Source organism: Chenopodium album, chromosome 12 (assembly GCF_948465745.1).
Source record: "Chenopodium album chromosome 12, dcCheAlbu1.1, whole genome shotgun sequence".
Classification (NCBI taxonomy): domain Eukaryota; kingdom Viridiplantae; phylum Streptophyta; class Magnoliopsida; order Caryophyllales; family Amaranthaceae; genus Chenopodium; species Chenopodium album.
Genome location: NC_137845.1, coordinates 42,758,190 through 42,782,937, shown reverse-complemented (window position 1 = coordinate 42,782,937; position 24,748 = coordinate 42,758,190). Strand labels below are relative to the sequence as shown.

Here is a 24,748-nt window from a genome sequence, read left to right as displayed (position 1 = left end):
GAGGGGTGAAAGTATCGGGCAAAGTGAGTTCAAAGGGGTGGTTGGGATGGACATGGGGGTAGTTAGGATCCCCCCTATAGTCACTACCACCCGGAGCCTTGTAATCATAGTTACCATGCTCGTCCGGGTAATAGTGACGCTCGGTGTCGGGGTTAGAAGGCCCCGACCAATAAGGATGCCCAAACGAAGGTAGAGGACCTTGTTGGGGCGGGAAATACGGATAGTTAACCGGGGGAGTAATGTTCCCACGGTTAACTTCCGCATCATAAAGTTGTTATTGTTGTATAAACATACCTTGTTGCATCTCTTGAATACCTCTTATTTGGTCATAGAGGGCCCCAAAGTCTTGATCGTACATGCCATCTACGTGGATTTTCAATCCACTCAATTGCTCACTAAGAGCCCTCAAATCATCATTGGCAAAAGCATGTTGCCCTTGCTCTTGTTCTTGCTCATGAGGAGCTTGTTGTTGTGGAGAAAAATGTTGTTGTTGTTGATGTTGTTGTTGTTGTTGATTTTGTTGTTCTTCCTCATCTTCTTCTTCTTCATCCTCCTCGGAATCAAAGTTGGGAGGCCGGAAGGACCTGGGAACATGCCAAACATTGTCGGCAATCCTAGCCAAAGAAGTCAAGCTAGGGTTAGGCAAGAAGCACCAATGCTCGTTGCCCCTTAGCCACTCATATCTCCCTTCACTAAAACCCTTGGAGATAAATTGGATTTGACCCAATTGTTGCATATCGAGGTAGATGGAATCTGCATCCCCGATCTCCTTACAAAATGGGAGATAATCATCGAGGCGAAGGTGAGTCAAAAGCCTAGTGACCATACCCCCACATGGGATCTCTCCCGTCCTCCTTTTGCGAAGGTCCAAGCAATATTGGGCGAAGATATAACCCAAGTTCAACCGGCCCACAAACTCCGGGCGAGTAGATAGCCAAAGGACCTTGAGCTCCAATTTACTCAATTTCCCCATCTCTTGCTTGGGGAACAAGACATAGCCCAATAGACGGTGTACAACCCTAAGACAAGGTTGGTACACATCCGAGATCTTGGCCTTGTTGGCGATGAACTCACTACCAACGGAGATGTCTTCCCACCAAGAATCTTGATCATAATCCGGGAAGATGAAGTGTTCAACGTTAATAATATCCCCATGGGGATCAAAGTCCAAAGCAGCGTTGAACTCTTTTAAAGATTGGTCAAAAATGTTGTTGAACAATTGGAACCGCACCCTATATACCCCTCCAATGGGTACAAGCTCCAAGGTAGCCAAGAACTCCAAGGTAGGCTCCTTGTAGGTGCGGTAGGCATCGGCGATGAAAGTCCCCAATCTCAAATTCAAAAGCAATGACCGCACATCATTATCAATCCCCAACTTCAGCATATCGGATTGAAAGTAATGGCGGGTTTGTTTGAGGGTTCTTTCATCTTTCAGATTTTGGTAAAAGGCTTTTTGTTTATCGGTAAAATTTTTCTTTTTTGGAAGAGAGGTTGGAGGTCGTGTTTGAGTGGAAGATGGGTTGGAAGTACTAGGCCTAGAAGATGTACTAGGCCTAGTGGAGGTACTTAGGCGGGGAGGTTCCTCGATGCTAACATCGGTTTTTCGCTTTTTGGTGAGTTTCTTGAGGTATTTAGACATTGTGAGAGGTATAGAAGATCACCAACAACCAATCAAGTAGCAAACCAAAGAACCAAGAGCACCACACCCAAATTCACCGCTTACTACTAAAATCACCAAACTCCAAATTCTCAATTCTTTCCAATCAAACCAATTCCAAACCAATCAACAATATCAATGTACCAAGAAAAATTCCTTTTCAATCAATCCAAGAGCAAACACAAAGCCAATACCGAAATCACCACATACTACCAACTTTCCAAAATTTCAACTCACAAGAATTCAACCAAAATTGATGAAAATCGCTACAAAATCAACAAACAACACAATGTCATGCAAAATCAATCATCAAATATCACCAAATCACAACCAAAATCAAGAACAAGCATCAAAAATCACAAAATCAATACTACACTATTCATGCTCATACAAATTTGTAATTCATGCAAATTTATGATATAATTGGCAAAATTAAAGCAAGGATTAGTGATTATACCATAAAAGAAGCAAGATAAACCAATTTTGAGCAAGCAATTCCAACTCCACACAAAACCCCCAATTTTCGGCCACCAAGAGTAGGAGAGAGAGTGAGTGAAATTTGGGTCAAATTGTGAGGAATTTGTAGTGTAGAAAGATTTGTGAGTGATTTTGAGTTAGAATGGAATGATTTTAGTGAGGATTTGAGTGATTTTGGATGATGAATGAGGGTGGAGGAGTGCACACAAAGGAGGGTTTGAATGAGAGTGTGCGTGAGGAAGATGAGGGAAGTGAGAAAATGAAGGGAAAAAGGAGGAAGAAGAAGATAAATGCACGTCCAGCATCTGTGCGGCCGCACAGCGCTGATGTGCGCCCGCACACGCAGGCTGTGCGCCCGCACATGCCTCGTGTGCGGGCGCACATCCCTGTGCGTGCTCCTTCCTTCTTTTTTTTTTCTCAAAAATTTGATACTTACTGCCTATTTGGGTGCGCACATGAATCATGATGGTGATGAGGAACAACATAGGCAGTAGCTAAAATCATTTTCAAAGTCCTCAAAGTTGAAAATTCATGTACACACCACAAAAATTCACTAAGTATCAATTTCCTCCAACTTTCAAAATATGAAATTCCTATCTTACCTCTCTAAAATTCTTACCCTTTTACCTCAAATTTCGACTAGAATCGAACAAAATATGATTTGTGCCATGAACACCTTCCATCCATCATGCATATTTGTTGAATTCCAATCCCACAAACGGACATCCTAAAAATCCAAATTAAAAGAAAAGTAAAAGAAAAGACAAAGTAATAAAAGAAACAAAAATGAGAAAATTCAAAAATCAAAGAGAAAGGTTAGAAACTCCGGGTTGCCTCCCGGGAAGCGCTTGCTTAAGGTCCTAAGCTCGACCCTTCCTCCTAATCATGGAGGATCAAAGAACACCACCTTCTTCAAAGTGGTTGATAGAGCAAATTCTTCTTCAACCTTGGGCAACTTCTCATTATTGCTTGATGAAACTCTCACAAAATTCTTTTCAAATTCTTCTTTTTCACTTCTCAACTTCTTCCTTTTCCTTGTTTTCTTCGAGTCACGGGCCTTTTTCTTCGGCTTGACTTCAACATCCTTAATCATGGAAGCTTTCTCTTCCTCATGAGAATTAAGCTTGAACCAATTTGGAAAACCAATATCTTTCTCATCCTTTGGCTTTTGAATCACAAATTCTTCTTCACTAACATCATCAATACTTGCACAAACATCATCAACAATCTCAAAAACATTATTAGTAGAAGAATCAATCATGCACATACCATCAATGGAACGAGAAAGACTAGCACATGCGATATCTTGGACACAAGATAAAGACTCATGCATTGGTTTTAACTTAAAACTCTCTTCTAATTTCCCACACCTCAAAGTAATTTGACCTCCTTTGACATCTATTAAAGCTCCCGAGGTAGCTAAGAAAGGCCTCCCTAAGATGATTGGAATATGTTCATCCTCCTCAATCTCTAGAACAACAAAATCCACCGGAAAAACAAACTCTCCAATCCTTAAGGGGACATCATCAATTCTTCCCTTAGGAAGCTTAATAGAACGATCGGCCAATTGAAGTGTTATCTTGGATGGTTGAAGCTCACCAAGATCAAGCCGCTTGAAAACCGAGAAAGGCATTATGCTAACACTAGCACCAAGGTCACACAAAGCATTCTCAAAAACCATTTCCTTAATTTGACAAGGGATTGAAAAATTCCCCGGATCTTCCATCTTCTTTGGGAGTTCACCATGGATAAGAGCACTAAAGCACTTCCCTCCTTCCACCGAACTACCCTCATCAAAATCCTCTCTCTCTTCTAAGATCTCCTTAACAAACTTGGAGTACTTAGGCATGTCGGGAATTGGTTCGGTAGAGGGTGTAGAATCATGAACATCCTTAAAAGCTTCAAGGAACTTCCCAAATTGCTCATCCATTTTGAATCTCAAGTATTTTTGGGGATATGGTAGATCGGGAAATCTCTCTATCTCACTCGTCTTTTCACCAACACACTCTTCTCTTTTGTTAACCTCACAATAGATTTCCTTAGACTCAACTTTTTCCTCTTCATTCTCCTTAGCACCACACTCATCTCTTCCTTCTTTTGAACAAGAAACTCCCTCATCAAAATCATTTCCACCACTTGTGGCAATAGAGTACACGGGTTTCTTTGGTTCAACACCTTGGGAAGGCAAAGATGAAGGACTAGCAAAATCCTTAATAGTGCTTGCTAATTGGGTAATTTGAGTCTCAAGCATCTTATTGTGGGTCATCATCTCATTGAATTTCTTATCACTAACCGCCATATAGGTGTTAATGATCTTGGTTTGATTATCAATCAACTCTTCCAAGGTTGTCTTAGGAGAAGAAGGTTGTGAATAGGAATTTTCATTTTGAGTCTTTGGAACAAAACCGGGTGGGGGACCTCTTTGAGCATTGTTTTGAAAATTTCCCCTTCCTTGGTTGTTCCAATTACTCCTATTTTGATTTGAACCATAACCTTGATTATGGTTACCACCACCATGATTATGGTTTCCATTACCTTGGTTATGATTTACATAACCTTGGTTTTGATTACCATAATTATGATTTTGATTACCATAGTTTTGGCTTTGATTTTGGCTACTATAACCTTGGTTATGGTTACCACGAGAACCATGATTCCCTTGGTTCCTATAACCACCATTATGATTATAGTTGTCAAAATTGCCTTGGTTTTGGTAATTCCTATTCCATTGGCCTTTTTGATTATCAAACCTTTGAAAATTGTTGTTTGACACAAAATTAACATGTTCACACTCATTGTTGTCAAATTCATCAACACATTCATTAGGACAAACACTAGAGTCATGATCATACGATCCACATGTTCCAACGACCTAGTTTTCCCCGGCAACGGCGCCATTTTGATGGGAAGGAGAACGGTAGGTCGTTGGGCTACCACCCCACCCTATCAAACAAAATTTGTAACTTAACTAACCCCTATTTAGCGTAGTGGCAAGTCAAGGTCGAACCCAAGGGAATGGATATCAAGTGCACGATGTCTAAATCAAGCTATTTCGGAATCAAGAAGGGGTTTGAGGTAGAACTAAGGCTAAACTAGGTAATGCAAACTTGTATAAAATCAATCTAAGACACTAGGGCAATGGATCCACATGTATCACAAAACAAGCAACCTAAAGGCATATTATGTGAAGAGGGAGGGGGTTGAGAGTTAGAAGGAGTACCTCTCCCCCTAAATTGGGAGGGAAGATTAGAAGCTTGAGAAGTGGTAGAAGTGCTCTCCAACTTAGCTTTGATTGCGGTGACCTCCTTTCCTAAGTTTGTCATTTGAGAGGAAAGGTTGTTGATTGCATTGAGATGGTCCACCGAATACAATGAAGATTGCTTGCTTGAAGAGTCTCTCTCCCCATCTTGCCAATCCCCATAATATGTCACCACGTCCTCAATGATGTCCACAACTTCTTCTTCGGTTTTGTTCATGATAGGGCCCCCGGCCCCTCCATCAAGACATGACTTGCCTTGGGGACTTAAACCGCCATAGAAGATTTGGATCACTTGGTATGTGGGAATTCCGTGGTGAGGGCACTCCCTTTGATACTCTTTGAATCTCTCCCATGCTTCATAAAGGCTTTCACTCGGCCTTTGCTTGAACCCTTGAATCAAGGCTCTTGCCTCCGCCGTCTTCTTTTGGGGATAGAAACGGGACAAGAAAGCCTTTGTAACATCATCCCAAGTTCTCAAGGAGTTGGGCTTCACCTCCTTGTCTAGCCACTCCAAAGATCTTCCTATTAGAGAGAAAGGGAACAACTTGAGGCGGATGAATTCTTGAGAGACCCCATTGACTTTGATGGTGTTGCAATATTTTTCAAATTCTTTCAAATGGTTCAATGGGCTCTCATTCTTAGCCCCACTATATTGCCTTCTCTCAATCAAGGTGATCATTGCCGGCCGGATTTCGAAGTCATTTGCCGGGGTAGTAGGTGGAGCTATTCCACTCTCAAACCTATATGCCCCGGGCACTCCAAGCTCCTTCAAGGCTATTCTAGGATTTTCACCCATTCCTTGTTCTTCTTGAATTTCTTCTTCACTTGAAGAGCTATAAGCCAAGGATCTATTATCCACTCTTCTTCTTGAAAGAGTCCTCTCAATTTCCGGATCAAGGGGAACAAGGGGACGATCGCGGGTTCTATGCATGCAAAACTCAAACAAAAATATTAGTAGCACGGCTACAAGTGTAGCCTAGAGAAACAAAATCTTTTTGTATTTTATCAAAATGAAATAGACTCAAAAACAACATACGCTCAAGCACCATTCCCCGGCAACGGCGCCATTTTGATGGGAAGGAGAGTGCACGATGTCTAAATCAAGCTATTTCGGAATCAAGAAGGGGTTTGAGGTAGAACTAAGACTAAACTAGGTAATGCAAACTTGTATAAAATCAATCTAAGACACTAGGGCAATGGATCCACATGCAATCATAATGGAAACGGGTAATTTGGGAGGTCAAACCGACTAAGTCAAGCGATATGAAGGAAAATCATCATGTATCCAAAAGAGCATACTAAGGTGGTTCACCTAGAGGTCTAACTAGCGTCAACTACGCTAAACACTACCTAGGGAACGTCACAAAGCACCTCAATCGTGAAATTGCAAGTCTACTAATCAATGGTCCGTATCATAGCAAGCTTACAATGCAATCTAGTGTATTAATCAAAGATGGCCAAACCTCAATTAATCACACACATGCACATGAAACATCAACCAAATTTAATCATATCATCAACTCCATCAATTATCCCCAAATTACACTATTCCATCATTCATACATGCTTCACCATCTCCCTAGCTAGAAAACTACTCACTAGCCATAGGAATTAAGATCAAAACTACAACATTCATCAAATTCATCATCAACATACTTGAAATCAAAGATTAAACCAACAATCAATCAAAATTCAATCAATAACCAAATCAATCATCAACAATATGAAAAACTAATGAAATCAACTAAAATCAAACTTGTATTGAAATCAAGAAGAAAATCCTTACAAAACTTTGATCCAAAGATCAAATACAATGAGGAATCCTTGAACAATCACCAAAAATCATGAGTTTCTCTCTCTAGTTCTTGAGTTTCTCTCTCTAAAATTCTCCCAAAAACTAACTATCAAATTCAATCTAAAACTAAAAACTTCTTCTTTCAAAAATAGGTAGAAATAACTATATATACAAAGGAGAGGTCGGTAATGACGCCCAAAAATAGACCCTCGTAAGTGCGGGCGCTCGAAGGAGTGTACCCAGGAATGTGCGCCCGCACACACCTGATGTGCGGCCGCACACGACAGATGTGCGGCCGCACACTCCTCAAGTGCGCCCGCACATAGCTGCAGCTTCCTCCTTTCTTCTTTGCCCTTGCTCACGAGGTGCACGCATCCTAGATGATGATGATGGAGGACAAGGTAGGCAGCAACTTCCTTGAATTTCTTGAAGAAAATGAGCCATGAGGAAGGCATAAACAAGACTTTGAAGCATGCTCCTTGAACCTCTCATTGACTTGAAACTTCTTGCACAAGCTTTAGGCATGAAAATCAATGGAAAACTATAGAAAGGAAGCCCGGGAATCCTTGGACAATCAATCACAACCTACAATCAAAGGATAAAAAGCAAGTAAAAGGGAAAAATAGCAAGTAAACAAGAAAAAGCACGAAATAGAGAAACTAACTACAAAAAGCACGAAATGAAGAAAACAAGAATAAAACTAAGGGAAACTAAAGAAAAGAAAGATAAAAAGAAATAAAAATCATCTAAAAAGGAACCAAATGAGTGCCAAAAATGTCACTCATCAAATTCCCTCCTCTTTTGAAAACCCTCCAACACTGCCGCCACCTACAATGTCGGCCACCACTGCTGCCTCGGAACTCCGTCACCTCCTCACTTCATTCTCTTTCTCTTTCTTTTTCACTTTCTCTAATATTCTCCTTATTTAATTTGGTGTTCGAAAACACCAACAACCCTCTCCACCATTGTGCGCCACCTAAACAGCCGCCTCCACCACTCCACCACCTGCACAGCCGCGTCCAGGCCCGAGAGCCACTGCCCTGAGGTTCGCCACAGGCCACAGCCCTGAGGTTTGCCCACTCCCCAAGGTTCATTCTTCACAGCCACCATGCCAAGCCGCCGCGCGAAGCCCCTGGTTCTTCCACCACCGACCGCCGTCCTGTGCCCTCCATCTCTCCTCCCCTTCCACCTCCACCTAGGGTTAATATTAATTTTTTTGGCAATTTGAACAATTGCTAGGCAAATTAAAGTTAAGGTTTGAATATAATTTTAACCTAATTTTTCTGAATTTTAGGTTGTTTTATTGGGAAATTTTGAATAAATTAGAGATTAGCTAGTAACCTTGTTACTTAGTTGAATTTTGGTATGTTTTCATGGGTAATTTTAGGTTGTTTTAATGGGTAATTTTGAATAAATTAGAGATAAGTAACCTTGTTACTTAATTAGTTGAATTTTGGTACGTTTTAATGTGTAATTTTAGGTTGTTTTAATGGGTAATTTTAAATAAATTAGAGATTAGTGACCTTGTTCTTAGTTGAATTTTGGTATGTTTTAATAGGTAATTTTGAAAAAATTAGTGAATAAATAGTTTAGTAATTGTTAGTTTGATGAATGATGTGTTTTAGCTTAGCAATGTATGTAGCTACTAATTAATTACTAACTTTTGTGTGTTTTTGTTTTTTTTATAAATTCATATGTGAAGCACGATTTTAGCTTGAAGAATACATGTTTAGCTCAAGTGGGAAGCTCAAAAGTGTACATCCATTGTACTTGCTATATTGGTATGAGAAAGAAAAAAATCATTTGATAAGAAATGTAGGAAATGGGCAAAGTAAAAGTCATATAGGCCATATTTGGGCCATTTTGGATGAAATGCGTCTTAAAACTTAATAAAATGCTCTTTTGATGTGATTTTAAGCCTTAGACACCTAAGACTAGGTAATATTGACATGTTATGAGTAAAAAAAATAGTTCATTTGATAACAAATGTAGAAAATGGGCAAAGTAGAAGTCATATAGGCCATCATATTTGGGTCATTTTGGATGAAAAATACTCCGAACTTAATAAAATTCTCTTTTGATGTGATTTCAAGCCTTAGACACCTAAAAATAGGTAATATTGACATGTTATGAGAAAAAAAATAGTTCATTTGATAAGAAATGTAGAAAATGGGCAAAGTAGAAGTCATATATGCCATATTTGGGTCATTTTGGATAAAACTTAAAAAAATACTCTTTTGATGTTATTTCAAGCCTTAGACACCTAAAACTAGGTAACATTAACATGTTATGAGAAAGAAATAGTTCATTTGATAAGAAATGTAGAAAATGGACAAAGTAGAAGTCATATAGGCCTTATTTGGACCATTTTGGGTAAAATGTGTCCTAAAATTTAATAAAATGCTCTTTTGATGTGATTTCAAGATTTAGACACCTAAGACTAGGTAATATTGACATGTTATGAGAAAAAAATAGTTCATTTGATAAGAAATGTAGAAAATGGGCAAAGTAGAAGTCATATATGCCATATTTGGGCAATTTTTGATAAAATGCGTCTTAAAACTTAGTAAAATGCTCTTTTGATGTGATTTCAAGCCTTAGACACCTAAAACTAGATAAAATTGACATGTTATGAGAAAAAAATAGTTCATTTGATAAGAAATGTAGAAAATGGGCAAAGTAGAAGTCATATAGGCCTTTTTGGGCCATTTTGGGTAAAATGCGTCCTAAAATTTAATAAAATGTTGTTTTGATGTGATTTCAAGCATTAAACACCTAAGACTAGGTAATATTGACATGTTATGAGAAAAAAATAGTTCATTTGATAAGAAATGTAGAAAATGGGCAAAGTAGAAGTCATATAGGCCTTATTTAGGCCATTTTGGATAAAATGCTTTCTAAAACTTAATAAAATGCTCTTTTGATGTGATTTCAAGCCTTAGACACCTAAAACTAGGTAACATTGACATGTTATAAGAAAGAACTAGTTCATTTGATAAGAAACGTAGACAATGGGCAAAGTAGAAGTCATATAGGCCTTATTTAGGCCATTTTTTATAAAATGTGTCTTAAAACTTAGTAAAATGCTCTTTTGATGTCATTTTAAGCCTTAGACAGCTAAGACTAGATAATATTGACATGTTATGAGAAACAAAGGTTCATACATAATGTTTAACCTAATTAATTAATTTTAACATAATATTTATGCATTCCAAGTTTTGCAAGGTACAAAAGGATGGTCCGTTGACAAGCAAGGAACTTAATGAAGTTCGAGACATGTCGGCGTCTTTTATCACCTTTAATTTATAAATGTCACTTCTATTTGAATTTATGTTTTGTTAACTTTTTAACTACATTATTCATTAATTAGTATTGTTTGTATATATATATGACACTTTTTATTTATTGTATTGCATTTCGGATTATTTATATCTATGTATGTATTGTTGCTCTTATTTCAATTTAGAAAGTATTCTTATTATAATTATTATTAATTATAAATTATTAATTTTAATTATTATTGATAATTATTAATGATAATTATATTATTATTGATAATTATTATTGATAATTATTAATGATAATTATAATAATTAGGAAATTTTGGAATTTGGTACCTCGAAAATGGGGGGTGTTGAATTTTGGTACCCATTTAATTTTTTATTTTTTATTTTTTTATTTTGATACCCATCAAAGTGTAAAATTATAGGTTTTGGTACCTCCTTCCATGTTCCGTTAAGTTTTTCGTTAGTGGGGCCCATTATCTAATTATTTAATAATTTATTTATTAAAAAAAAAGAAAAAACATTTTAAAAAAAATCTTAAAAAAAAAAACACCAGCCTGCCACCGGTCACTGCCACCCAACCCCTGTCCCGGCTTTCGGCTATTGGTGGCCGAATTCCTCGGGCACCGGCGCCGGCGCCGGCCACCCCTCCCCCTCCCTTTCCCTCCTCCAATCTCAACCATAAGGGCCACCCCACCCCACCCCCTCCCTTTCCCTCCCTGTTTTCCCCTTCCCCGAAACCCTAGAGCAACCAACCACCGTCTTCCCTTCTTTCCTAGTTCCTAGCCGTGGCGGCAGCTGCTGTGGCGTGGCTTTGTGTAGAACCATCACACCGAAACCAACTCAAGGGTTTCGATTTTGGGGTTTTAGAGTTTCGATGTGGTGGTTTTCAGATAAGGTGGGTCGCGGCGACGTGGGGGAGGGGGTCTGGGCTGCCGGCGAAGTGGTTTGAGGTGGTGGCCTTGATTTCGGCTACGGTGGTCGGAGAACGGTTTCGGTTCAAGCTAAGGCAGGGAGGGATGGGGTATGGTGGTTTAGTGGAAATAATGGGCACTGGTGCGGGCTGGTGGGGGGGGGGGTGGTGTCGACGCTGGGAGGCAAGGCTGGGTGGCGGTTGTGGGGAGGTTGCTGGGCGCGGGGTTGGTCTACCGCCGGCGGAAGGTGGGTGGCTGGTGGTATTAGTGGTTGTGTTTTTTCTTTTAAATTTTTTAAGGTTTTTTTTTAAATGTTTTTTCTTTTTTTTATAAATTAAATTATTAAATAATTAGATAATGGGCCCCACTAACGGAAAACTCAACGGAACATGGAAGGAGGTACCAAAACCTATAGTTTTACACTTTGATGGGTATCAAAATAAAAAAAAAAAAATTAAACGGGTACCAAAATTCAACACCCCCCATTCCCAAGGTACCAAATTCCAAAATTTTCTAATAATTATTATAATTATTTTTGTTAATATTAATTATAATGGCAGAAAAAACAGGTTATTATTGCAAAAAAACAGGTTTTTTTTATTATTATTATTGCAGGAAAAATAGGAAAAAAATACATGAAATGGCACCGGTTAACCGATGCCAATTGACTTTAATACCAAAAAAAATTACCCGGGAATAGTTATGCCACCGGTTAACTGCTGCCAAAAATCAATTATAGCACCGGTTAATCGGTGCCAATATTAGATATTGCCACCGGTTTTGAATCGGTGGCATTTGTTGGATGAATTGACATCCCTCAAATACTCAACGGTTCAAAATCGGTGCCTTAGGGGGGTTTTGAACCGGTGCCAAATTGACTTTTTCTACTAGTGATAATAAAACCAACATCAACATTGGAAGCAATTTAACCATAACAACGTTAGTCAAATCAAATCATAATAAACCTAATCATGATACTAGCAACAAGCACTAGTACATAATTGAGTTTATGTAACACGTTTTGGTAACACTTTTTGTAATGCAAAATTATTAGATTTATAAGTAACACTTTGGTAACATTTTTTAAAAATGTAACACTCAATGTAACATTTTAATATAAGTGTATAGGACAGCTCCTGCTGAGCTATCACTAGGCTCCTAGACTGGCTCGCGGGGTGTGTACTCACTGCTGGAAGAATAATCAGAAGGGCTCATCAGCTCGATAGAGTTTGTAACACCCCCAAATCTCCCTCTACGGAAATACTAGTATAATACGTATAATTATACCGTAGAGATAGACTAAGGCGTATTACCGCCGCGTGATTACGTAAGGCTACTCAAACTTACTAACTAAACTAATACTTTGTAGCGGAAACTTCAAAACTCTTCTTTATTTAATAATAGGCTAAAAATAGTAACCATTGTCATGAGTACTCAAAATAAAACACAAGACCAACACTTCCTAATCTAGGTGAACCATTCTCGGGACTCCAAATGCTCATTTATGACTTCACCTGAAATTAGTCAACACTGCTTACCATTAAGGTAAACAGGGCGAACCAAAACAAAATAAGAAATACGGATTAGTAAAATATGCTAAGTACGATAAGTGTGAGATAATTAAACTCAATTTATTCATAAACGTGCTTTCGAAATCAATTCCATCCATTCCAATAATTAAATCAATAATTCCAATTCAAGATTCCAAAACCAATTTCAATAACCAATATTAATATCCAATAAATCCAATTCCACTTATTTTAAACCAAATCCAATTATTCAAAACCAAATCCAATTACTCAAAAACCAATTCCAATTTCTCTCCCAAGTGTGCACACTCCCAAGCTAGTCTCCTTATATTACAAGGCTATTCTTGAGGAAAGACTCGGTCATACAAAGTCCAAAGTCATATCAAATAAACCAAATCCGCATAGTGGGATTACTAACATGCTTATAAAGCTTTAATAATAATAATAATTCAATGAATCCTCTTTAAATCCAATACTTTCAACTTTTAATAATAATTCCAAAACTCCTCTTTATTAAATTCAACATGCTTTTAAAATAAAACCCTTTTAAACATGAATAATAATTAATTCATTTAAAACATGATATAAAATCAATACTCCAATTTATTTATTAAAACCAATTTATTTAAACATACTTCTATTTCATAATCATAATTCAATTCAATTTAATTCAATCATCACAAGAAATCATTCAAAATGCTCATTCAAATCAATCTTTTTCAAGGTATCTAACCACCTAACGTACCTTGATCCTTGCTTATCAAAACACACAAACGGAACCTGAACACACCCTACAAATAAATATAACCTTATAAGGTTAACAAATAATCACAATAATTAAATTAAAAACCTCCCAACTATATGTACATGAACCTTTTAAATTAATTTTCATAAACATCATTAAAAATCTGATTTTATATAATTAAAACTATTCATAATAATTTTTATAAATCCCCCATAATAATAATAATAATAATAATTGAATAAGAGAAGAGAAGAAGAAAATATAAGGAACCAAGGAAAAGAGAAGAATTGGATTTGTGTTGGAAAGAATAGGTAGAACTTGCAGAGGCTATAACTCCTTCTATATAACTCTGAATTGGGTGATTCTTGAGCCTAACCTCAAGGATTTTTTGAGAAGAACAATCTTTTGTGAAACGTCAATACCCCAAAAACTGACCAGAAATGCCCGAAAATTGGATTCAAAGATAAATGGGATGATTTATGTAAAAAGAGGAGAAGAAAAGAAGAGAATTGGTGTGAAGAATGTGAGAGGTATGAAGGGGTATTTATAGGCTAGCTCATACAAGAATTATAGCAAGAGAATGTGGGAAGAATTATGCAAAGTAGGGTTTAAGGGATTACTTGGAGAAGTGAGTAAGAGAATTAAGGAAAGTTTGGATATTAAGGTGATTGTGTATAATTGAATATGGAATGTATGTATGTCATGAAAAATAATAAGGAAATTGGAATTACTTGGGGAATAATTAAGAAGAATGAATGGCAAGAAAATATGATGATTAGATATTAAAAAGATGGAGAATTAGAATTAAGGGAAATAAGAGATTTTGGGAGATAATTAAATATACAATTTTACCAAAATAAATTCCCCAAAAATAATTAGAGAGGGCCGAAAATCTTGAGCTTCCCATAGCTCAGATTTTCGGATTTCTCTAGGATTATTTAGGAAGATTTTGCTCGATTTTAAGGAATAAAATAATTGTATAAATAATATAGAATAAATAATTAAATAATTAAATACCAATTATTCATCAATAAATAACAAAGAAAAAAAAAAAATCAGATTTTCATACATGGAAAATCCGAAATCCCTAGCTAATTATTGGGAATTTTCAGCCATCATAAATTATTAATAAAAAATTATTTTGCTTTAATTAAAATATCCAAAATATGTAAATAATCCGGTTTTTAAAATAAGATAAATGGATAATAAATCTTATCTAAAATAATGATTAGTTTTCAAAATACTTTTGGCGCCAAAATTCAAATATTATTTTGGCTCCAAATAATAAATTTACTAAAATACCCTTTTTATAAAATAATTCCTAATTAATTAATTAGAAAATACGTATGAAAATACGGGGTATTACAAGTCAGCCTGCATGCTGACCAAGTAGGACTCTCCACAAAGGAGATCGTACACCTATAAATAAGGGATAAAGTATAGCGGAAAAGAGGTTAGACAAACATTCTATTACATCATCTATCTCTCTAAGTACACACACTCTCTCTAAAAACACATTCTAACTTAGGCATCGGAGGGGGGGGGGGGGTGGGGTTCCTTGAGCCACCCCCGAGGGCAGTTCATGTGTGTTGCCTTGCGCAGGTCATCAACAGGACCCAGCTCGTGCCAGCAGAACCCTTGGATCCAAACTTGGAACAATTGGCGCTAGAAGGAGGGGAAGGATCATCTAACATGAGGTTCACCAGCTGAGCAAGGGACTAGTTGATAGACCGCATGGCCGGAGAAGAAACTGTACAAACACCGGTCTCTAAGGCTATCGAAACCAACCAAACACCACAGAAAACAGCGTCAGTAACTCTGAATCCAAAAGGATCAACTGAAAAACCCAAATCTAATATCTCTTAGAAATCTAACCCCACCGGATTGACGTCTGCTGCAATCAAAGCGGCGGCGAAACCAGTAGATCCGGTAGGGTCTAGCTCTTCTTTTAAGTTCGGAATGTGTAGACACCTGATTGTGTCTCCCCAAAAACCAAACATGGTGATGAATATCTTTCATGTCATCGATTATCGAACGAGGTGAAATGTGAGAAGTCCTGTGATGCGGTCGTTTTACTAAAAATACTTCTTTCTGTTTTCGAAAATATTTCTTTTCGTACTCTATTTATGGAAAATGTCTAGTCTAGTTTAGTTTGGTCCATGATAAGGGTCCAATAATGATGTAGTTGGATTGGGCTCGAAAAGAGCTTTCCAACGATATATTATAAGCCCAATTTCGATGAATAACGAGGAAGTTATGGTCAAAATACTAAATTGGGCCCGAAATGAGTTTTATATACGTCCCAATGATCAGGTGGAGGCCCCATTAATTATTATTCCTAAAGTCATTATGATTAATTTTAATTTTCTACATTAATCTAAAAGGTTATTTTAAAAATTCTAGTGGAATTAGGATTAATAATTATATTTTTTAGAAAATAAAGAATTTTATTTGGATTAAAACAAGTGTTTTAAAAGATTAAATCTGATTCTTAAACTATAAGTACGAATGTTAATTAGTCTAATTTAATTAGATTAAGGACTCCATACAGTTTTAAATTAATGCGTTCACCATCGCGAAACAACAGCTCTATCGCACCACGATGGACACTATCGCGCCGCGATGGAAGTAGTTTTACTCCGAATCGAATTCGATCTTTTTCTGATCGTTTCGGGACTATTTTCTCTATAAATAGGGTCTTTAATCCCCGTTTTCAATCACCAAAAATCACCAACAATCATCAAATTCTATTATTTCTCTTCTTTCTACAAGCTAGAAGCTTATTCTTTCCCCCTCTCTCTAAGACTTGCCTTTTCAAATACAATATTCCTTCTTCACGAGACTTAGACACACCTAGCTGTAGGCGTCGTTTGAAGTGCGCCTACGTTAAAGCATGTGTGAATATGCTTGGCACTCATAGGAAGTGGGAATTGACATAATACGATTAGGGACAAGGAAAGTAGGGAGCCGCCAATAAGTTTTTAAGGAACTTGTAAACCGTTCACGGATCATAAAAGACAACCAGATAAAGGGACAACGAAAGGCAACAACGATTGACCCGTGAAGGTTACACCCCATTCATAATCCATGAGATTACTAACACCATATGGTTCGGAACCACGAAAGGAGGATCGGGGATGATGGTACGAAGTGAGTCATGGAGTTACATTCGCCCGTATTGGCCTCTACTCGATTCTTATAGTGAAAAGTGATTCCTGCAATCTCAAAGGCAGACACACAAAATATTTAATTTGCTCCAAACTATTATTATGATAAATTTGTTGAATATTAATGCAACACATAATTCTAAAATATTAGTGATCACTTTAATTAATAACAAGATTAAAAAGGAACCTAAATCGGTTGTCCAAATTATCTTATTAGGCGTGATTTTCAATTACATATTCCCTTTAAACATGCAATATGGTGATCAATAAATATATAATAGAATAAACATTAATATTGGAAGCAATTTAACAATAAATTGTTAGTCAAATCAAATACAAATTAATCTAATCATGATACTAGCAATATAAAAATAAAATAAGTAATTAATTAATTGCTCACATTTCGCGCGCTCCTTTAAATTGTTGTATCATGAATAAATTGTTAATAACTTCAATAAAAATATAAATCAAATTGAAATTAAATTAAAAGTACAGTTGATTTGGTCCAAACCCTCAGTTAATTATACCTTTCACGCCTTGATTTAAGGACGAAACCTCGGGTGTTGTAAGGACTCCTTGGAGTGCTTAGGGGAAGTATTATGGAAGAATAAGGTGGCTAGGGTTTAGACTAAAGCAAGAGAGAAATAAAGAAGAGAAGGATTGTTGGTTTAGAGGGAGAGAGAATGATTTATGGTGATATTGCCATTTTAGTGAAAGGGTGTCAATTTTGGGCCGAGTTTAGTACTTTGCTCATAACTTCTTCGTTTTAAATCGGAATTGGGCTTATGATATATTCTTGGAAAGCTTATTTCAAGGCCTATCCAACCAAATAATAATTGGATCAAAATTATAGGGCCACAAAATCAGTTTATCTCGGTTTTGTGATGTGGACACAAAAAGTGGAAAGTAAGTTATGGTTTAAGATATGAGCTAGGATCTGAATTGGTTTATGAAATGTATTGAATGGAAATATTGATTAAGCACTCCAAAGGTTAAATACTCAACCCGACCAATAATGGCGGTGAAATGTTTTTCATCAACAGGTTTGGTTTTGGGGAGACATTTTAGTGTCTACACTACCCAAGCTCGAAGTTGCCTTCGCCCTAGATGTGAAAGGTTGCTAATTTATGAGGGTTTGGTCCCAAATCCCTATTTCAATTATTTAAATTAATTGTTTGATTTAATATTTTCATTAAAGTTACTAACGTGTGTATTGTTTTGATAAAAAGAGATACAAGGCAACAAAGTAAGTAGTTTTATTGCTATATTTCTATAAAAAGCATGCTTATATTATTTTAATTCCTAGTATCATGTTGTAGACAACCAAATGTGTCTCCCCAAAACCAAACCCAGTGATGAATACTTTTCACGTCGTTTGATTATCGAACGAAGTGAAAGTGTGAAAAGTCTAGTGATGCGGTTGTTTTTATTAAAACATCTCTCTTTCTGTTTTTGAAAATGTGCTTTATTTATGAAAATAGCTAGTCCAATTTAATTTGGTTCATGATAATGGTCCAATAATAGTGTAGTTGGGTCGGGCTCGAAAAGAGCTTTCCAACGATATATTATAAGCCTAATTCCGATGAATAACGAGGAAGTTATGGCCAAAATACTAAATTGGGCCCGAAATAAATTTTATATACGGCCTAATGATCTTGAGGAGGGCCTATTAATTATTATCCCTAAAGTTATTAGGATTGATTTTAATCTTCTAGAATAATCTAGAAGGTTCTTTTAAATTCTAATAGTATTAGGATTGATAATTATATTTTAAAGAGTTTTATTTGGAATAAAATAAGTGTTTTATGATAAACCCGATTTTAATTTGATAAAAACGGAATTTGCTGCTTAATCATATTTAGAAGAGGATTCCGCGTACAAAGCGCGTTTTATCTTTTAATTAGCGCCAAACGACAGAGTTTTTCGCCAGACAACAAAGTCTGTCGCCTGCCGCTAATGTCTGTCGCCTGGCGACAAATGCCAGTCTTATTCCGTATAGAACTTGAAGTATTTTCTATCGTTTTCGGACTATTTTTCTATAAATAGGGTCCTAGACCTCCGTTTTTTATACACAATCATCAACAATCACCAACGATCTAATTCTCTCTCTTCTCTCTCTTAAGCAATAGCTTATTCTTTCTCTCTCTATTCTTTTTCTAAACCTTCCCTCTTACAAAATTCCGCATACATTAGTTGTAGACACACATAGCCAAGTTCGACGTTGCCTTTGCCCTAGACGTGAAAGGTTTATAATTTCTGAGGGTTTGGTCTCAAATCCTATTTCAATTATTTAATTAATTGTTTATTATTTTCCTTGAAGTTACTAACGTGTGTATTTTGTTATTAGAAAGAGATATGAGGCATCCAAGTAAGTAATTTAATTGTTATTATTTTGTTATAGAAATCATGCTTTAATTATTTTAATTCCTGGTATCATGTTAGGATGTTTTTATTGCTTCCTAGTATCATGTTTAGGGTAATAATTAAGATTTCTAATATCATGTATGTTTATGATGCTTCCTATTTTTTCCTTCTATTATGTTAGTATCATGTTAGGGATAAAGCTTTGATCTTTAATGTTTAGTGACATGCTAGGATTTGTTATTAATCTTGTTAATATCATGCCTAGGATCTTGCTATTATTATTATGCTTTATTGAGATTATTATGATTGATGATTATTGTTATTATTGTTGCTTGATATTATTATTGTTATTGCTTGATCACGCCCTCTCTTGCAGGATTAAAGGGAATTTGTACTTGTAATCACGCTTAATAAGATAATTAATAATCTTGTTTAGGTTAATATGATTATAATTCAAATGATCGCCAATAATAGATTTGTTTGTGCATTAATATTCAACCAACATAGATTAAACAGGTTTAGGGTTAACTTATTGATTGTATGTTAGTCAGAAAGCGCACATGAATATGAGAAGAATAAAGTAGAGACCTATTTTTAGGGCAGGTTCAATCTCTTTTAGGTTGGATTTGTACCTTCATCCCCGAATATCCAGTCATGGTTCTAGACCACTATGGAGTTAGCGATCTCATGGATCGTGAAGGGGTGTAACCTTCACCCTGTGAACGGTTTACAAGTTCCTAAAACTTGTTGGCGACTCTTTTGCTCTAACTTCCTTCCCTTTGGACGCCACCATGCTTAAGTGTATGATCACAGTGGGGCTCAAGTGTGTGATGCTTGAAATATTCCCTACACATGTTAGGATATCTTTATGATTCCTAGTATCATGTTTAGGGTAATAAATAATATTCCTAATATCATGTATGTTTCTAATATCATGATTAGGTTGCTTCCTATTTCTTATATCATGTTAGGGCTAAAGCTTTGATTTTTATTGCTTAGTGACATGCTAGGATTTATTATTAATCTTGTTAGTATCATGCCTAGGATCTTGCTAATATTATTATGCTTTGACGAGATTATTATTATGATAATGATGATTGTTGTTGTTATGTTGCTTGATATTATTGTTATTGCTTGATCACGCCCTCTCTTACAAGTTTAAAGGGAATTTGTACTTGTAATCACACTTAATAAGATAATTAATAATTTTATTTATGCTAATATGATTTTAATTCAAGTGATTGCCAATAATAGATTTGTTTGTGCATTAATATTAAACCAACATAGATCAAACAGGTTTAGGGTTAATATATTGATTGTATGTAAGTCAGAAAGCGCACATGAATATGAGAAGGATAAAGTAGAGGCCTATTTTTAGGGCAAGTTCAATCTCTTTAAGGTTGGATTTGTACCTTCATCCCCAAATATCCAATCATGGTTCTGGACCACTATGGAGTTAGCGATCTCATGGATCGTGAAGGGGGTGTAACCTTCACCCTATGAAACGGTTTACAAGTTCTTAAAACTTGTTGGAGACTCTTTTGCTCTAACTTCCTTCCTTTTGGACGCCATAATGCTTAAGTGTATGATCACAGTGGGGCTCAAGTGTGGGATGCTTGAAATATTCCTTACAGAATGCCATTGACAAGAGCGAACAATAAACCCATCATTTCAACACCAATAACCCAGAAATCACAGCCCGTCAATATGCCAGCCATCCTGCAGAACCTCTTTAAGTGCAGTAAAGAGCAGTTGGCAGCAGTCCTTACCAATTTCGGTAAAGGGACAGGCTCCCCACCAGTAGCCACATCTACAAAGCCAGCCTTAAAGAAGGTAACACCAGTAACTCTTACCCCGGAGAAGAAGGAGTTGGTCCAACTGAGGAAAAAGGTGCTGGAACTGGAAGTGTAGAAGAGGCAGCCCAAGATAAGGGCAGCCTGGAGACTTGAGTCGCTCGCAGCAGGTCACCAACCTCTGAGTGAGGACTAAATCTGGACAGGGAGAAGCGAGCACGGATCCAGGTGATTTCAGATGATTCCCCATTTTGCAGGGAGATCTTGGAAGAGCCGATGGAGAAAGTAAAGATGCCCAGTTGTAAGTACAATGGTACCACAACACCTGAGAACCATGTTTCAGCATTTGAGAACCACATGGTACTATATACTATGACAGACTCAGTCTGGTGTATGACATTTCCACCGACCTTGGAGGGGTTGGAAAACGAGTGGTACGGAGCCATCCTGAAAGGATCCGTTTATTCATATAATCAGGTTAAGAGAATGTTCATGGAGCACTTCGTTACCCTTGTGGATCGTACAAAGATGACCACCGAGCTGATGTCATTGGTTCAAGGGAAAGATGAGCCCCTACGAGAGTTCATTACCAGGTTCAACTAAGAGGCAACAAGCATCCCAAACATGAGCCATGAAGTAGCGCTGCTAGCGATGTAGAGCGGACTATTACCGGGCTCACCATTTAGAGCGTACATGGGGCGAAAAAGCCTCAAAACGCTGGCTAAAGCGCTAGACAAAGCGCATGAGTTCATAAAAGCAGATGAGACTGACAGGGCAATAATGCTGAACAGAAAAGCACCAAGTGACCCACTTAAGTGGGCTGAAGCCACTCGGGCAGAAAATACAGCCAGGGTGGACCAACCCAGTAGAGCTGAGCAAGGTCGCTAGGATGCAGACTGGGCAGTGGGAGTAAGAAGATCATACCAGAAACGAGGAATCAGGGCTAGAAGGTTTGATCAATATACCCCGCTTACTCATTCGAGGTCCCATATCTTCAGCGTGAACAAAGCTGATGATAAATGGCAGAGACCACCCAAGATGGTGAACAGAAACCGTGACCCTAGCAAGTGGTGTGACTTCCACAAGGACCATGGACATACCACCGATGAATGTACACACTTGAAGGACAACATAGAGGACTTAGTCCGGAGAGGGTACGTGAACCACTTCAAGCAACATTCTTACTCCTCCAGGCGAAGGGAAGAGGACAGGTCTGGTTAGACCGCAGAGGCGGTCACAGAGGCCCAGCTGAGGGCAGAGATCGGGATACTAAGCCTAAAGGCAGAGTATATGTAATCAATGGTGGACCAATACGTGGAGAAACCGGGAATAGAGAAAGGGCTGACTTGTGAGCAATGATCCATCAGATAGGTTACAATGAAAGGCGTAGATGGCCGCCACTTCCCCCGGAGCCACGAGCTACATTCGACGAGTATGACCAGAAAGACATAATCTACCCTCATGACGACCCTCTGGTAGTTACAATGAGAATTGCAAACTGGGAGGTGGATAGAGTGCTAATCGATGGTGGCATCTCAACCAACATCATATACATCTGCGCATTCAAAGAGCTGATACTGGATAAGAGAGACTTGAAAAGGGTGAGCTACGAAGTCACTAGGTTCAATGGGTCCGGTTTGATTCCGAGGGCATAATTGAGCTGTCAGTCCGTGTCGGAGAGGGATCAAGGCGGCGTGATGCCCGAGCTGAATTTTTAGAAATAGACTCCCCGTCACCCTACTATGTGATCATGGGAAGGTCTACCGCTCATCCATAAAATAGGCGGAGTGGTCTCCACTTATCACCTTGTCATGACATACACAACCAATGATGGAAGATCTGCCAAGCTCAAGGGAAGTCAAGAGACGGCCCAACAATGTTATATCATAGCCTTGAAACAGCCAGCTAGGACTAGGCAACATCCAGGCCCAGAGCCAAGGTCCAAGGAACATGCTGAAAGAAAATCGAGAAAAAGGAAGCGAGAAGAATACCACAAGGAAAAAGATAAGTAGAAGTTAGCAATGGAGAATTTTGAGCCCGCAAAAGAAGAGGTAGCCAGGACGTTACCCGGCAAGGAACATGTAACCGTCGAGCTCACAGAATGAGATAACTCAAGGACGGTAAAAATTGGGAAAGACATTGACCTGAAGTGGGAGTGCACCTCATAGAGCTGCTAAGAGCGAATAAGGACATTTTCGCATTTTCAACAGACGAGATGCCAGGAATTGACCCAGCGGTTATGGTTCACAGGCTAAATGTGAAAGAAGACATCAAGCCAGTCAGGCAAAAGAAACGAAGTTTCTCCACGGAGAAAAATCAGGCAATCCAAGAAGAGGTGGACAAGCTGCTAGTTACTGAGTTCATTGAGCCTTGTGATTATCCAGAGTGGTTAGCCAACGTGGTGATGGTAAATAAAGCAAATGGCCAGTGGAGGATGTGCGTTGATTTCACAGATCTCAACAAAGCATGTCCAAAAGATTGCTACCTGTTGCCACGGATCGATCAGCTGGTAGACTCAATCAGCGGTCATGCCTTGTTGAGTTTCATGGATGCCTTCTCAGGGTATCACCAGATCAGCCTGCACAAGCAAGACATGGTTCTTAGAAGGACTGCAGCAGTAGGAAGGGGAAATCCGCATGGAAAGCTGTCAGATAATTGGGAAGGCCCTTTCATCATCCATGAGCAAGTAGGGCCAGGTGCTTTCCTCCTCGCAGATTAAGAAGGTCAGGTCTTAAGGAATAGTTTCAACGCAGATGTGTTAAAGAAATATTTCGTTTAAAAGGCATGTGGCTTAGTAGAAACTGAAAAACTTTGTTTAAATTATGCAAGAACTTTATTTAAAATTATGCGGTGTTAATCAAGGCAATTTAAGCCATTTGAATTCAATGAAATACAAGGCTCTACATGAGGAGTATACTATATGAGCTTGCCTAAACATGTTTATTTGTTAAATTATGCTTTAGCATCGCATACTAACATGCAGAAAATACCATATGAACATTAAAGTCAAAGTAAAAAGCATCAAAATAAGGTGCAGCAAGACATCGTTAAGCAAGTAAAGGTCACACTTCCCTAAGTTTAACCTACCTGCTCAAAGCAAAATAGGGCGCCACCTCGGGGACGCCTGAGGAGGAGGCCTACCACGTTCAGCTTGAGCAGTGAGAAGTGAATAAAAGGCAAAGGAGCGAGCTAGGTGGGCATCAATGAGGTTCTCTTGGTCCCACCCAGCTTATCTCTTTTGTGGGGAGAGAAGAGATAGATCAATAATAATAAGCCCTTATAAAAGATAAGTAAGGAGCATAAATAATAAGTTACAGCCAAACAAGCTGAATGACATACAGATAAGTCACAGTCAAACAAGCTGAATGACATACAGATAAGTCACAGCTAAACAAGCTAAATGATATACAGATAAGTCACAGCCAAACGAGCTGAATGACATACAAATAAGTCACAGCCAAATAAGCTGGATGACACGCAAATAAGTCTCTACAAAAGCTAAGTAGATGACATAACGCATGAGCCTTCATCATACAGAGATGAACATCATAAAATTTGACACTTACCACCAAGTGCAATAAAGGGCAAAGAACTAATGAAGCCCTATACAACCAAGTTAGAGAAAAAAGTTAGGAAGCAGTAAAAACAAACGCAACAGGAAATCCCAACCTACGAGGCTTTACCTAGTACAACAAAGGGACTGCTGAGTTAAGGGTTAGGTGCCACTATACCATGACTCAGTAGCAGGCTTAAGCAAGCATACT

At 37.8% G+C, this 24,748-nt stretch overlaps 1 pseudogene; it reads left to right on the top strand.

Annotated features, from left to right (window-relative positions):
• The first annotated feature begins 5,698 nt into the window (after window positions 1–5,698).
• LOC145573437 (small nucleolar RNA R71) lies at window positions 5,699–5,797 on the top strand (annotated as a pseudogene).
• Window positions 5,798–24,748: the final 18,951 nt, after the last annotated feature.